This window comes from Rhea pennata, chromosome 1 (genome assembly GCF_028389875.1).
Source record: "Rhea pennata isolate bPtePen1 chromosome 1, bPtePen1.pri, whole genome shotgun sequence".
NCBI lineage: Eukaryota > Metazoa > Chordata > Aves > Rheiformes > Rheidae > Rhea > Rhea pennata.
The window spans coordinates 159,549,279-159,564,456 of NC_084663.1; the positions used below are offsets into that span (position 1 = coordinate 159,549,279).

General features: G+C 40.8%; 1 protein-coding gene across 1 annotated transcript in view; it reads right to left on the minus strand.

Annotated features, from left to right (window-relative positions):
- Window positions 1-15,178, minus strand: part of CLYBL (citramalyl-CoA lyase) — a 179,818-nt gene that overhangs the window by 28,950 nt on the left and 135,690 nt on the right. The gene's annotated exons all lie outside the window — the stretch shown is intronic.

The following is a 15,178-nucleotide window of genomic DNA, read 5'->3' on the forward strand; positions in this document are numbered from 1 at the left end:
GTTATTTCTGCAATACCTCTTGCAGAAAACAAGCGTTGTGTTCAGTATTAGTGAAGATGTCCAGCAAATATAAATCTTTACGCTACCCAGAATCTGTTGTCCTGGGAGTTCATACCCCACAAAAAGGAACGTTAATATATTCACACAAAACGATTAGTTTTTGTAATTCCTCCCTGGATGTCATGTGCTGAAACAGCACGGATGTCACTTGAGTGGGCGCAGATGCACGTGTACGTCCCTGCTTTCGCCATAAGCACCCTCCCTCTCCTCCCTGTACGTGAAGTGCGATACGGCCCGTAGCCGAGCGCACGGCTCGCACGCTGCAGGAACAGCGCCGAGGGAACCTGCGTTTTGGCTTGAGCCCCGTATAAAGATCCTCTCCTGCTCGCACAGAACGAAGCCTCCAAGGACACTTGTTTCCTGTTGCCACTCGAGCACTGGTTTTTGGTCCGTCAACGGACTGATCTGCTTAATATTAGATCCGCATTAAGAATACTTGAATGCTTTCCTGCGATGAAACACTTTTATCGGCCTCAAGGAGCAGAGGGGAGGGGGTAGGAGAGCGCCCGGGTTCCCGACTTCCTGCCTGTTTCAGTCCGAACCCAAATTCCTCCCACTCGCCAGGAGCCCCGAACAAATTCTCGTTGGCGGTACGAACACTTATCAAAAGTAATTTCGTTTGCGAAGGGGTTTTATGGTGCTAATAAAACTTTAAAGCTTCTGGCTCGCACGCGCTCAGGAACAGCCTTAGCCGTACGCAATCCCGCACTGGAGATGCTCGTCGAGAGAGCAGGCGGGCGCCGGGAAAAAGGGGGGAAAAAGGAAAAAGCATCAAAGTCCATACGTGGGCCGATACCAATCAGCGAGGCAGCGCATGACAGTGGATTTAAACCAGACGGAGAGCGACCGCCGCCGGCGAGAGGGGCCGCCGCGGTCTCGCGCCGCGGGGCGAGCGGTGGCTCGCGCGTGCCGGCTCGGCCGGCGGCAGCTCCGCAGCGCACCGGGTCGCGCGCCTCGGCCCGCCGCCGACCGCCGCGCGGCCGTGCCAAAGCAAGCGGCGCCGCAGCCGGCAGACAGCTCCCGCGCCCGGGCGCCCAGGCGAGCTTTTCGGGAACACGTAAACCGAGCTGTAAGACGCCCTTAGCGGCTAATACCAAGCCGCCACGTTGCCCTTCTCAGACCAGGAGCAAACAGGCTCTCCGGGCTGGGCTGAAAGTTTCTGGAGATGATGCAGCAGGGCAGTTGAAAAACATTCTCCAAAGCAATTTATGCTCTTAATTAAAGTCAGATTATCACAGTTTCAGCACACGCTGATCCAATTTGCAAAATAAAGATCTCCCCAAATTATCCGCTGAGGCAGCATCCAATTCCAACCGAAGGCACGGCGCTGGAAAACTTGCAACCTAATTCATTACGCTCTCCCGGATTACAATAATGAGCAGTAGACCATCTCGTTAGCTATTTTTCTCCTCAGGCTGTAAACTCCCTTCCCAAAAAAGACAGATCGTGTCTTTCTAGGTATATTTCCATACAAAACACTTATTAACAGGCTGTTGCTGTTATCAATTTACATAAACTAAATGTGCAGCCCTCTGGTACATATCCCAAAAATAACCAACAACTTCACTGAATTTATACCAAGCAGCAAACATGGGGAGGGGGAGTTGCTGTTTTTTCCCATATTTTAATAGAAAATATGTTGCTATGTTAGTTAACACACCCATGCCATCTGTTGGGTTGCGAATTGATGCGTTTTCTTAAAACCACTACATTTTAGGTCTGTCTGCCTAGATCTGCCTGCCTAGATACCCCAGGAATGGAAAAGACTCTCTCCCATGATAAAATGCTTCTCCTCACTAGGATTTCCAAATGAGGAACCAGCTTGCATTTTTAATTGTGGGCCAAACTGTTAAAGACTTGGTTACCCAAAGTCAGAACTCTTGAGGGGTCTGAGTCTGCGTCTTCCCGAAACAGTGGGGAAAATCCCAAGGATGTCAGTGAGGTGGCATCAGGTCCCCACCCAGGTTTCCAAGAAAGTGTTTCACAGGTAAGTATGAATTATTCAACGAACAGTAGATGCTGTGCTTTTTGCATGACGCATGCAGAAGTGAATATCTAAAGCTATCTAAACTACTTTAGAATTGTAATAGTATGGTAATAGTAGAGAAAAAAAATGTCTACTCAATACAGTAATGCCTTTACAGCGGCAGGTATAAGAACAAACATGCTTTCCAAACGTCAGGTAAATTCTCTGCCAAGAATGGCCAAGCTAGAATTTTTAAAGAACAGTGACAGAAACGATTTACCCTGCTCTTCACACGAGGACTACAGCATCGGACAGTACTCTGTCACGAATGAACAGCTGATAAAGAAATAAATTATTGTTAATTTATTGGTAATAATTGTTAAATAAATTACTCCGTCCCAAGGCAGTTTGGGATTCTTGTATCCCGGTTAGTGCTCAGATTCCACAGGAGCTGGGTACCTTATTACACTGAGAAAGAGAAAACGACAACAGACAGCTTCTATGGTAAGCAGCGGTACTATTAAAATACATCCAATTTGCAGCTTTTGCTGGAAAACCCATTCTGTGGCTATTTGAACGTCACCACGCTGGTCAACGTGGCTGCTTTCCCATCCGTTCTCTTTGACTGTGAGGAGGACACAGGAAGATTTTCACTGCTACGTACAGCTACACCAACTGGAGGGGATAAAGGCTGCGGTGACGCAGCATCGCAGACAAATCACCCGCCACCGAGACGCACGGACCCCGAAATTAAAGACGGGAACGTGCGTGTAGCTGGCTCACTTGGCACCCGTTAAAGCTAATAACTAACCATCCTCACAAGTTTGGAGCTCTGCATTATCAAATCTGCAAAGAAAACAACATCCGTCCACTTTTACACTCCAGTGGAAGAGGTGGTCCCTCGCGGCAGGGCTGCACAGTCTCGCCATCTGGAGAATAAATCGAGTGTGAAGTACAGTATAGTTTGGGACCAAGCTCCGTGGCGGCAGCCCAGCAGTTAGTTCATTAGTTCCAAACTTCCAGGGATTAGTGCGGTATCAATTCTGCTGTCGGATGGGATAAGGCAGGCAGAATATGAGATTCGAGGAAGAATGTGACAACCCGGGAGGAGCCCCATGGGCTTATTTCGAAAGCTGCGGAGGATCAACACACCTAAAGAAACGCCTTAAATAGCACTAGGATCAGAGTCTCGTAACATCTGAATCAGTACCCTTCCTCTTCTCCTTTTTGTCTTTTTTCCTTTTCCTTTAAGTTATATGTCAACACGTAGAAATTTCAGCTTTGAAACAGAAGGAATGGCGCGGAACTGGAAGCTCACCCACCCACTCATCCTGGACACCGTGCTAATAAAGAAATAACGAAACCAAGATGTTCAGATTAACAGAGTTTTGGGGACCGGAAAAGCAGAGAGAAAAAAAAATCATTTTCTGCTTCCTTTGGCAACTGGTAATACACCTCACAAACCAGTTTCCCAGCACTGTGATTTCCAGAACTGCCTGATTTGGGGGAGAAAAGAGAAAGGCATATATCTGCATAAATATGTCCTGTCCCTTTTGAGTTGTTTCTGTTTTGCTTCATCTTTCTTCTATACTCTTCAACCTTTTCTTTTTTTCTTTTGAGACCTTGGGATTTTAATGTAAAGACATTGAACATACTTAAAGATATGTTTATGCATAGATCTCATCCTGTTAACATCTTTTTATAATAATTCATTCAGAAATATAGCTATATGATGCACTAAAATGGCAGGCCAGAATGTATCATCTTCATCGCGATAATAAGTTTGCATGTTTCAAATGGCAGCAGAAAAATTAATTACTATAATCATAACTCAAGTTATTTTTTGTGACAGGTCTGACATGATAAAAACATACAATTATGTGTTAATGTTACTTCCCTGGAGTTGTTTCTTTACAGAACTTGACATTGCTGAATCTTTTGTCACTTATATTCATTCATACCACACAAACCTAGATGTTGCCTTCTTATACAAGACTCTGCAAAAGCACACATATAGCCATAATATTATGTTGGCAAGATGGAGTGTTTGCAGAGGGAAATCCTGACACTTTTTTCCACGCTTAGTCTCCTTCAGTGTAGTGATGCCATAGAAAATGATAGATCATTTAGTTTCAAATTCACAAACAGAATTGGCAGGAGAAAAGAAAAATTACATTTGTTTTCAAGGAAACAAAGAAAACTAGAAAAGCCAGGAAATATTTGTTCATAATACCTGTCTTCTACTTGTGTCAGATACTTGTAAGAATAAATCTTTAAAATGGTAAAATTTTATTCCCCGTTAGCTGAAAAACTGACATAAGAAAACACATACAATGCAAAAGGTTCTAGAAGCTGCTATTAAACCATTTATTTTAGTTACCTTCTAGGCCCATTAATCAATTCAGGGGTTTTAAAAGACCTATGAAGTTTTAAAACACATTTGCTTTCAGTTCAACGGGGAGCATGCCAAAACCAACATGCACTCCTAAAGGCAAGAAGTGAGGAGATTGCAGGAGAGGAAGGCCTCCATAAGATATGCCTGTATTTCTCCTCTGCAATTTAGGCAAACATATGTTTTAGACAACTGCAAGATCCTGATTTTTCTGCTACTCTTTCTTGAAATCTGCCATTTTTTTTCTTTAATAATTATTTGGTCTATTCCAGCCTTTCCTTTTTTATACAATCCTTTTCCCTTTTCTGAAAAAGAGATTCTTTATAACCTAATGATTCATCTAACTGTGCATCACTAGCATCTGCTGCTTTTCTCTCCGCTCTGCTAATTGTCTTTTACATGCTGTACATGGTTTATCAACACAAAAATTGAAGGAAACTACGTCAGCATTATGAACTAATCTGCAATTTCATTATGCTCTGCTGAGGAATCTTAATGGCCTGACTCATTTTCCTGGAATTTTCCTTTCAGATCTCAGAATGCCTTAATGTGTCTATCAATGATACTTATCCTGTATTTTTAGAGGACAAGATCTCCCAAAGCTGCCTACAGATCGCTGGGAGCTGCCTGCTGCCGGGTAACCTCAGCAAGCGTCTCCCCTCCTCCTTCTGCCAACGCGGCCGCTGTGGACCCAGGGGATGTTCGCTGGAGATTATCCGGTATCATCAGAGCTGGACAACTTCCAGATATGACCATCCGGCAGTGATTTGGCTCAAGATAGCAGAAAAGTGGAGAACCAAAGAATAAGAGTTTTTGAGCTGGACCACGGCGGCCGGCCCGAACTCAGAGCTGACAGCTCCCTGCAAAGCTCCATGTGGGCTCAGCTACACAAGCACCACGTTTCTGCTGCGCCAGGAGAGCTGAGCGTGAGGAAACTGGTGCAAGATCAAGACATTTTTACAAACTGTGTTTAATATATTTTTCATACTCACAGATCTCTTATAAAAATGTAAATAGAGACCAGAAAGCTACTAGCATGAATTGGCATATAGAAATATTAATACCGTATGAAGACTTAGCATAGATCCCTCGGTTTGTTGTAATACTGAGGCAGCAGTTTATGTATGCGTGAGTATATGCATAAATACAGAGACAGACTTGTACCTTAAGACTGTGCACAATACTATTTTAAACATTTTTTAAAGGATAGAATCATATGCAACGGCTCCAATAAAAGAAAATTTTGTTCCAGTACGTAGGCAGCTATTCTTCTGTCTGCCAACTTTTATAAACACTTTCGGAAGAGATGTAAACAGCCTTTCAATTAAGACAAATCAAGCTAACACTAATTTAAGCTGGCTGCAAGATGTAGTCTCTTTACTTTTTGCCCAGCTTTCTGAGGATGCTTTTCGTTGTGCGACAGATTAGCATCACAAACAAAAAATGCTTTAGAAGCATTAGTGTTAATTAGTCTTCCTGGACAATCTGAATGAGCTGTTGCATGATGAAATGAGACCATAAAATATTCAATCTGATGTAATAATAATTAAAAAAAAAAGCTACACATTTCTTTCACAAGGCACAAGTACTTAGCCATATGTTATGGTTATTTTTATTTTAAAAATATTCTGGTTTAAGACATATTGTCTTGACATAACATGTAATAAATTATTGTGGAAAATGTTCACATTTAGGCATCCATTTATTATTTTTGTAAATGTTTCTTTTGGTTAATTATGGTAATGAACTATATTAGTCTACATTTTGTCAAAAGTATATCTACTTTAGCAAATTATTAATTCTTATTCAGTAGCTGATTTCAGGTGTGATAACTCTAAGTGAGATGTCGATCAAACATCTCAAAGATGAGCAAATGTCTGCTATCAAAAGCCATCTAATTATCTCTTCAACTATTAATAAATTGTTTAGAAAAAGCAATTAAAACCAAATACAGCAAATATTGAACAGTGGGAAAGGTTCAAGGCAAAATAGAGATAAAATAAAAAAGTTTATCAGGAAAAGAAACCAACTGCGAGACTGAATCTAAGGAAAAATCTTCTAGATCATAAAAAACACCTGCAGTACTCCTCAAACTACAAGACAGTTCCTAAGCAGAAAGGGAGGAAGGCTTATGCCTGCTCACAACTGAAAAAGTCAGTGTATTAGTTCCAGGCTGCTCAGAACCGCCCATGAATGTAGAAAGCATTAAGAAAAATCAGGTATACTGTGCCACAGCTTTGCTCATCTGCTCTCTTTTTTGGAACAAGCTTTTCCCAGTCTACCCATAATCTCAGTAAAGCTAGATGTTCTAAAGAGAAAACTTGGAACTATTTTTTTTTGAATTGTATAAATATTGATTAACAGCTCTGTGACCACCTCTTACCTCATTTTTCATAGAGTAGCTTTATCTGCATTGGTAAACTAGCAAATGAATATTTTGTAAGGGAGCAAAATCCTAAACAATTCCTTAAATCCAAGGGTTTACAGATCATGACCACTATATGTATGACCAAATGCTTGTATAAAAAGCTCTCATCTCAACATCTTCTTCCCACATTTTTAAGTTAAATGGTGTCATTTTGTAGATGAATGTTTTTCCATGCAGCAGATTTAGCATGAGATTTATGACACCAACTGATCACTCGGATGTCATATGCTGAGCAAGGCACACCACGAAGTCCTCCCACCAGACGGGTGCTTGCATTGTCTAGAAGAGGAGTTCTTAAACCTCCTCATTTCATGGGTAGCTTTTCAAAGCAGAGGTTGTCTCATGCAGTCCTGTCTTCCCTTGTGAGACTACATGACTGATCTCAACTTCTATTTATGGTCCCTATGAGAACATCTGTACCATCAGATAACTCAGTTCCCCACTTCACTTGCAGATCTCGGGCCCTGACTGCCCACAAGACATTAACTGCTAGTTTACATCCTTACTGTCCTCTGGAGCGAATCAGCTATTTCCTCCAAACCAAAATGAAAGTGTGGTTCTAGAGATAGCTCTCTCCAGGGATCGCCCCTAAAAAGCAGCAGGGACAAGACGGCATCAAGTGTGTCTCCCTCCATGCTGCTCAGCAAGGCCTTCAAACACTCACACATGCTGTCTTGCCATGTCCCAGAGCATGCAACACATATCCTCAGCCAAATGTTAAAAATAGCCCATGTTAATATGACACATTGCTCACCTTATCTCAGATGTTCAAACAGAAGAAAAAATGAGACAGAAAAATAATTACACTCCAGGTCATTCAAGCACCACCCTGAGTCACGGGGAGATCCAGAACCACTTGCTATGTACCCACCACTACAGCCAGTCTGCTCCAATGGGTCACCCCTACACAACCTGGACACGAGCCTCTCTGCCCCATTAGGACTGGGCAGTAGGCATCACTGCCTGGAGCAGCTGCATTTAGTGTTGTAGAAGTAGACTCTAACTGTAGCAATTACTGCCACGGGAGAGCAATGTAAGGAGAGTATAAACATAATTTTAGATGCCTTCAAGTTCAGAAGTTTGAAATAAGTAGAGGACAGAAGCACTGAACAGATAGCTCTCCCCAGGGTTGTTCATGCTGTTCAACATGGGAAATTTTGATCTAGCCAGCTTTACACTAAAATGAAACAACTCTTGCCTTCCTGAAAAGCAGACTTGTTTTGTACATGTACTTCCCAGGCAGTACTTACCTTAATGAGGCCTAGCCTCAGTACGTCAGATTCTCCCATAAATCCTTCTTCCTCCTCTACTGGAAGGTCTTCCTTCTAATAGAGATCCCACTGGTCATTGTGGCCAGTCAAGGAACCCCAAAACCCCACTCCAACCCAAATGCAGGTTTTAGCACCTCCTGTAGGCAACCTTTCTTCAGATGCTCCTATGATTTCATGAGGCCACTTACAGCTGTTCTGTCTGGGCAGTCCCTGAAGGACAGTCAAGAGCACAAAAATGACGACACCCTCCACCCTTCTCTAAAGTGGCAGAGGGGACACAGCACCAAAATGCCACATCCTGCATATCCCTGCAACAGCAGTGACTAGCTGATGCAGAGACGGAGCCCTCATGTATAAAATAAGATTAACTCAATGACTCATGCATTCACGGCGAGGAGTAAGGACCTTTTAGAAATGACTTCACTTGTTTTCTGTAGTCTAAATCAAATCTGATTATGTGAATTTGTCCCTGCCTAGACCTATGATCAGTGTTAAAGTGAAACAAGTGATTTTCTTCAGTGTGAAAGTGGTACCCAAGGTGGTGGTTATTTTCTAGGTCAAATCTCCCCTGTGCCAATCTTATGTTCACAGTATTTGTACTTCACTAATGTAAGTGTATTGTACAGTTCTGGTACAACAGAACACATATCTTTTTAACATGCCAAGGAGAAATCTTAATTGTTTATTGGTGTTCTTCAAAACCTTCTTAAGCTTCTCATTCAGATATTCCTGACTACCCTGGAACAAATTATTGGAACTGACCACATTTCTTTCTTTAAGTTTATGTTCAACTGTATTTTTTTTTCTTACTAAATCAATTATTTTTAATACTAGCCTGACTGAGGAGGTGTTCCTTAGAGAAGCTTCTGGAATAGCTGCAAGGTTTAAAGGCTGGTGCATACTCTTCAAGAAAAGGATTAGATAAATGCTACATATGTTGATTTCTGCAAGTTCTAAGCAGTTCCTACCCTCTTTTGCCTCTCCTGCTCATTCCCACTTCATGTGCTTCATGTGACAGTTTTTTTGCTGGCCCTAGCACTTCCAATACAACTATTTCTTGAGCCAAGAGGCAAACTGGATTACTGAAGCAATCAGATTTGGAAAGAACAGGTTTATTTCATTTCTGGGTGGGGAATGGGGATTTTTTAAATCCAAATTGTTTCAGTGTTCCCATTTACAGCTTGGCCACACAAAGACTTGCATCACTGCAGGCAAAAGGGTTGCAAAGGACAGCAATAAGCAGCAAGTCAAAGAGGCACTTCTTCAGTTTTTTTTTCCACCAGCACCAATAATTTGCACAACTGCCCCTAGAGCACCAAAGTCAACCAGCAAAGCAGCCAAGATTTCACACCACCTGCATGCAAGAAAGGTGCATCTTGAGTAAAGCAGCCAGGTTCAGATTCAAACGTGTATTTCCTTTCTAGGTTAATGAATTATAGAAATTTGGCCTTGTTTTTGAGGGAGTCTGGCTTGTGACTTTGTTAGATTGAACCCCCAGAGCCATCACAACCTCCAGCCTTGTTTCCTGCTGATCAAGAGAAGTAGGATTCAAGCAAGCTCCTGCAAGCCATAGTAAGCATCTCTAACAGATCCTATTCTTACATATATACCTATTTACCTGTAAGGTTACCTGAGCATAACTGATTGGGGTCTCTGAAATTGGCACACTTCAGTAAACAGTTGATACGTTGACTATCACAGCTTTTGCCTCAAGTTAAGCCGCTTCCTTCATACTACTTTTCCAGACCTGACCATGAAGGCTCTTTCACCGGTGTTCCATCACCTGCTGTTAGATACATCCAAGTCCAAATCTGACATGGACAGGCAGTCTGTCAGGCTTCAAGCGCAAATTCTTTAGACCTGGTTTATCAGGTATTTTCTCTCACTTTTTGGACAATGACTCTGACAAATGCAGTGTCAACGTAAGACGGCTCAGCTTTGCATCATTTCTTAACATAATGGCAAATGCTGTCTAATAAATGCTGGAGCTGGCCTTGACCTTGCTTTTGTACTGATTTAACTATTTTGGATTTAGGTAATATCAATAACATTGAGTTGAAGCAAAGCTTTGGCAGGCATCTGTTTACCAAAATGCTGATAGTGTATTTTATTTTCCTATGTGAATGAACTTTATGGACAATAAAGATCTTCTAGCAGTATAACTGCATTCATACAGTAATGGTGCTTTGTTTTCTTTATATTAATTCTAAGCCAACAGAGATAAAATGCAAGTCAGTATTCACAAGTTTGACATCTGTTAAATTATCATTTTTCCTCACAGTATCCCAACTTCCTTTATTGTTGTGTAAACTGTCTGGATTAAATACATGTTTTGGATATGTATATCACTTTTTTTTGTCCATTTGACTTGAAATGAACTTCCTTCTTGATTTGAATAAAGAACTGCCAAAGGAGATTCATGAAAATATGTCTTATTAACCTGAAGAACACTTCTTAATAGACATTGTTTTGCTTTACCAGGTAAACCTGCCTGTTCACTCTTTTTTGACTATTCCTGAAATAATGTGTTTTGTATTAAGAATAGCATGTAACTTTTTTCCCCAAAGCTCTCAGACACTTCTCCAACAAGAATCCCCACTCCTGTCATGTACACCAGATGCAGATTAATCCTGATAGGATTCAGGTGATACTTCCGTTGCTCGCCTTGGCAAAGGCTGCTTCTTGGGTTGCCAGCCTGCCACTGAGCATCACGTCAGCCTGGTAGCCGGACCTACAACCTCAGCAAGTTCCTCCGCTCCATTTTCTCATTCCAGGAGGGCACCAAGACACCAGCCTCCTGCTAGCACATTTGTGGCACTTGCTCTGGTATGTGGTAATGGATACAGCAGGCTGTTGGGGCCCTCTGCTAGTTTAGGTGTCTTTCCTGTTATGTTCGCCTGTAGCTGGGCTGTGGCCAGGGCAGTCTTCAAACAGCTTATCCAAGGTTTGCTCTAGAGAACTTAGCTTATTTTCTGAGAGAAAAATAAACAGTGACAGCAGAGCTGCTCCTCTTAATTGATCAGCTAATTCCCTACCAATTTCTCCCATCACTCTTTCATTTGGTGTGCAATGGCCAAATGAGCTTCCTGGGAAGTCTTGTCTTCAGAGGCAGTAGGTTTCCACAGCTCCAAGTCGGCTGTCCCTCTTGAGCTGACTGGACTGCTCCAAAGTCTGGGTGTACTGGATACAGCAGTACCAGAAAAGCATCATAAATTATGTCTCTTACCAAAGTCTCTTTCTTTTCTGGTTCCTCATTTGAGCGAATACCTTCCCAAGTCGGTTTCCAACCTCTGCTGTTCTCTTCCAAATGATTCACAAGGTTTTTAACTCTTCTCTGCTATTTGTCTTTCAGAAGTCTTTGAGCATATTAAAACTTTCTACTTCTTTTCTATTTTCTAGAAAAATGTTATGGTCCATTATTTTGAAACTACTGGTGTTCATCACTTCAGTTTATTTATTAATATTATTTTAAGAAAAAAATCCCTATGTCCCTTCATGCTCTCAATATCACCTTTTCCAATACAATTCTTATTTCCAACCGAATGATTTGGTCTTTGCTTTAAGATAATTTTTCATCTGTTGCTTACTTGGCTTTGTTTCTTCTTGACCAGGTTTCACGGCTTCAAATTCTGTGTTGGCAGTTTCTTGGCTAGTTTTCATTTCCTGTTGACCAGATATAATCTCTGCCAGTATGGAAGCTAAGTCCTCTATTGCTGTCCAAGCAAGAATCAATCATGCTGAATCTTATTACTATAAATCTAAATTTAATACACATCTAATCCTCTTTGGAATGATCACGCACCCTAACACAAACTTTGTCACATTTTATGAGTGGTGGTGAATATTAATGAATTATTCTAGCCCATTTAAATGCATGTTTGTAAATAGATGGATACTAGGATAACTAAAAGAGCCAGGCAACAGTAGCAAAATGGCTTCAGTCTACTTGATCACGAAAAGATATATATATGTGTGTGTGTGTGTACGCTTGTGTGTGTATATGTATGTATGTATGTATACATATATATACATATACAAATATATACATACATATATATATATCTTTTCAAGAACAGTGCTTCAGCCTGTGTTTCTCAGGACAGGTCACTGTTCAACTCCATATGCATTTGGACCTACTTTCTAGCTATTATAGTTTAAGACATGTATTGCAGAGTTACTGTATAGCCGCAGGCAGGTTGAACCCTATTGTTCTATATATCATTCAGACCCAACACAGATGCACGATCCTGCGCCACGAGCTTTCAATCAGCAAATTCCATGTGCCCAAAAGTTCAGCTCGGCTCTTTTGTCCTGAACAATGTGGAAGCAAGGGGGAAAGCCTAATATTTTATCCTCTGCTTTGCCTATGTGGTCTTTGTCCACCAGTGGTTTGCAGCATGAAAGACAATCCTCTTGGATGTAATCGCTTTCACAGAACCTTTCTCTTACAGACAAGGTTATGGTGAGTTAGAGTGAGTATTTGCTGTTATCCTAACCTGATTTTCAAATTAAATTTTCTCTTGGACGATGCCTCTTTATCCTCTATATAACTCATTCTGTTCCATCTCTGTCTGCCTTCCTTTCCCAGAACCATGCCATGACACATGCTGTGGGCTGAACACAGGACAAAATTCAGAAATTTTGCTCTTCTGGTCTCCCATCTCCCAAGGATCACCTCCTTCCTTCATGCTTTGGTTGTACTTTTTTTTTCATGGCTACCAGTCAAACAAGTTATTGAAATGTTTTTGTTTGTTTTTTGCTGTTTCCCTCCCTTGCCTTCAGTCGATGTTTGTAAAGCATTTAACACTACACCAGGCGGGTTAATTTACTGCACTGGTAAAACAGGCTATTTGGAGTGCCTTGCAACACTGACATGTTTTCAGCTTGAAAATCAGATGTCTCCATCCCAAAGGAAAGAATTCTTGCCAAAGCTTTGTTTATATCGATGCCAGGTGCAATCTGGCCCAACAGTGGTAATGACATATGAACACTAAACAGTTTGTAAAAAGCATGCTTCAAAATGAAATCTGAATCGTATATATAAAGACCCAGGTAAGGGTCTTACTATGAGTTTGCCTAGGGTAGGAAAGTATTTCTTTGTAGAAACATTAATTTGGCTTCTGGGATCCCTTTAGTGCTATTAGTGGCTTCTGATTTCATTTTTTTCATTATAGATTGTTTTTCTTTTGCTTCTGGTAGAGTTTTCAAAGCCACAGGTTTATTGTGTAGAAATATTTTAACAAAAATTACTGTAATTACTATATTTAATACTTTATTTTGTATGTGGCTCTCACATGACTAACGAAATAAACCTTTCCTCTTTTTGCTCCTGTAGAGACCAGCCCTGATTTGGTAAAAATTAGAAGTACTGAAATGCATGCTGCAACACCTCTTGAAATGGAATTGCCAGAATTGAACTGCATCCTCTCCTTTTTAGACAAGTTCAAAAAAGGCTTTCATCCTTAAAGGAGACTTTTTGGTTACTGCTGGCTACACAGAGAGAAAAAAATTGTTAAACCTGTAAGACAGTCGTGACCCTTAGATTAAGCAACTCCCTGCCCATAATGCAAAAGCATCAAAAAACCTCGTAGGCTGTCACTTGCAAATGCTTGCCTGAGCTCAGCGATGCTAAAGTCCTCGTCACTGTTTTTAAAACTCATTGTCAGATAAAACTGTGGAAAACAACAGCGTGCAATGCAGCATTTCACACTCAGGTTTTTTTTAAATATGCACAGATTAAACTCAAAATCTGTTAAATCAGTGGCCATTTACATGAAGATCTGGCCCTTAAAAATCAGTGACACATTTACGTAGTGAGCAGACTTTTAATCACTTCAGAGGGGCAACATTAAAACCAAACACCCATTGCTGCTGTTTAGTATTTGTATTGCAGTAAAGAAGGGGCTCACTGTAATCAGTATACCAGGTAGTCATAGAGCAAATCATTTGCCTGTAGGGTAAAACAAGCAAAAGAAGGGAGAACAACAACCATAAGAAAATATTTTACTAAAACCTATTCATGTGCACAATCTGTTACCTCACTACACACCGAACTGTTAGCCAGTGGGTTTTAGTTTTGTCCTAGGAGAAATAATTTCCTAAGGAGAAATCTGAGGGAAATTTCCAGGTTTGTTTGAAGTAAAATCATAAGATAAGTGTGCCTTTAAAATGAGAGATGAGCCACTTAATACTTTAACTCAAACTTTAGAAATCATGATTCTTGAATCGGTGCCTCAGCAGAAAAGGAAAGATTCAGATTTGCAGATGGCAAGTTGCTTGCTGCAATCTGAAAGGGTCTATACTATAATGGCAAAAAATATGACTATATACACTTTCTTCCTCTGTCCATCTGCCACTGTTATAGTCTAGTGTGGGGGTGATTTTATTTAAATTTGGACTGTTTGCAGGCTGATTTCTCATTTCTGCTATCATTATGTTTGACACACAAAAAAGCATAAATAGATTTTTTAAAAAAAACAACTGCTGCCTTGGTGCTATGTGACTTAAATAGTGAAATCATTGTGACAGACTGCCACTGAAGAAGTTTATCTACATCTGCTGCTGGTTTGCATAGCATCTCATCCAGTGATTGTGTATGTACATCTCTGCATGGAGGGTTTGGGAAGCTTTACAACGCTTATTAGTATTTTCTCGAATGGAAGATGAAGAATAGTGGTAATGACTAGAGAGACCAAGGATAAAAGAAGAGAAATATATTAATAATAGAAAATTAGTAATGAAAATGGGTATGCAGTTTAATAATACTTAAAGGTCATATAAAGAGTCATCTTGTTTTACTCATATGTATTATTCACCTTCACTCAGGAAAATTATGTACCAAACCAGCAGCTGGCCACAGTTTCTCCCACACTCACTGACCAGAAAGAACACCAATGGATAGAGGTATGTATTTATCAAGGCACCAAGGCACTGAAAAGCTATCAGGAACCCTTATAACAAACATGCAGATCATTCCCTTTTCCTCTTACTCAAGACTCGGCCAGAATAAAGGACATATAAATACTTTTCTTTTTTTTCCCCCTCCCACAGAGGGACTACAT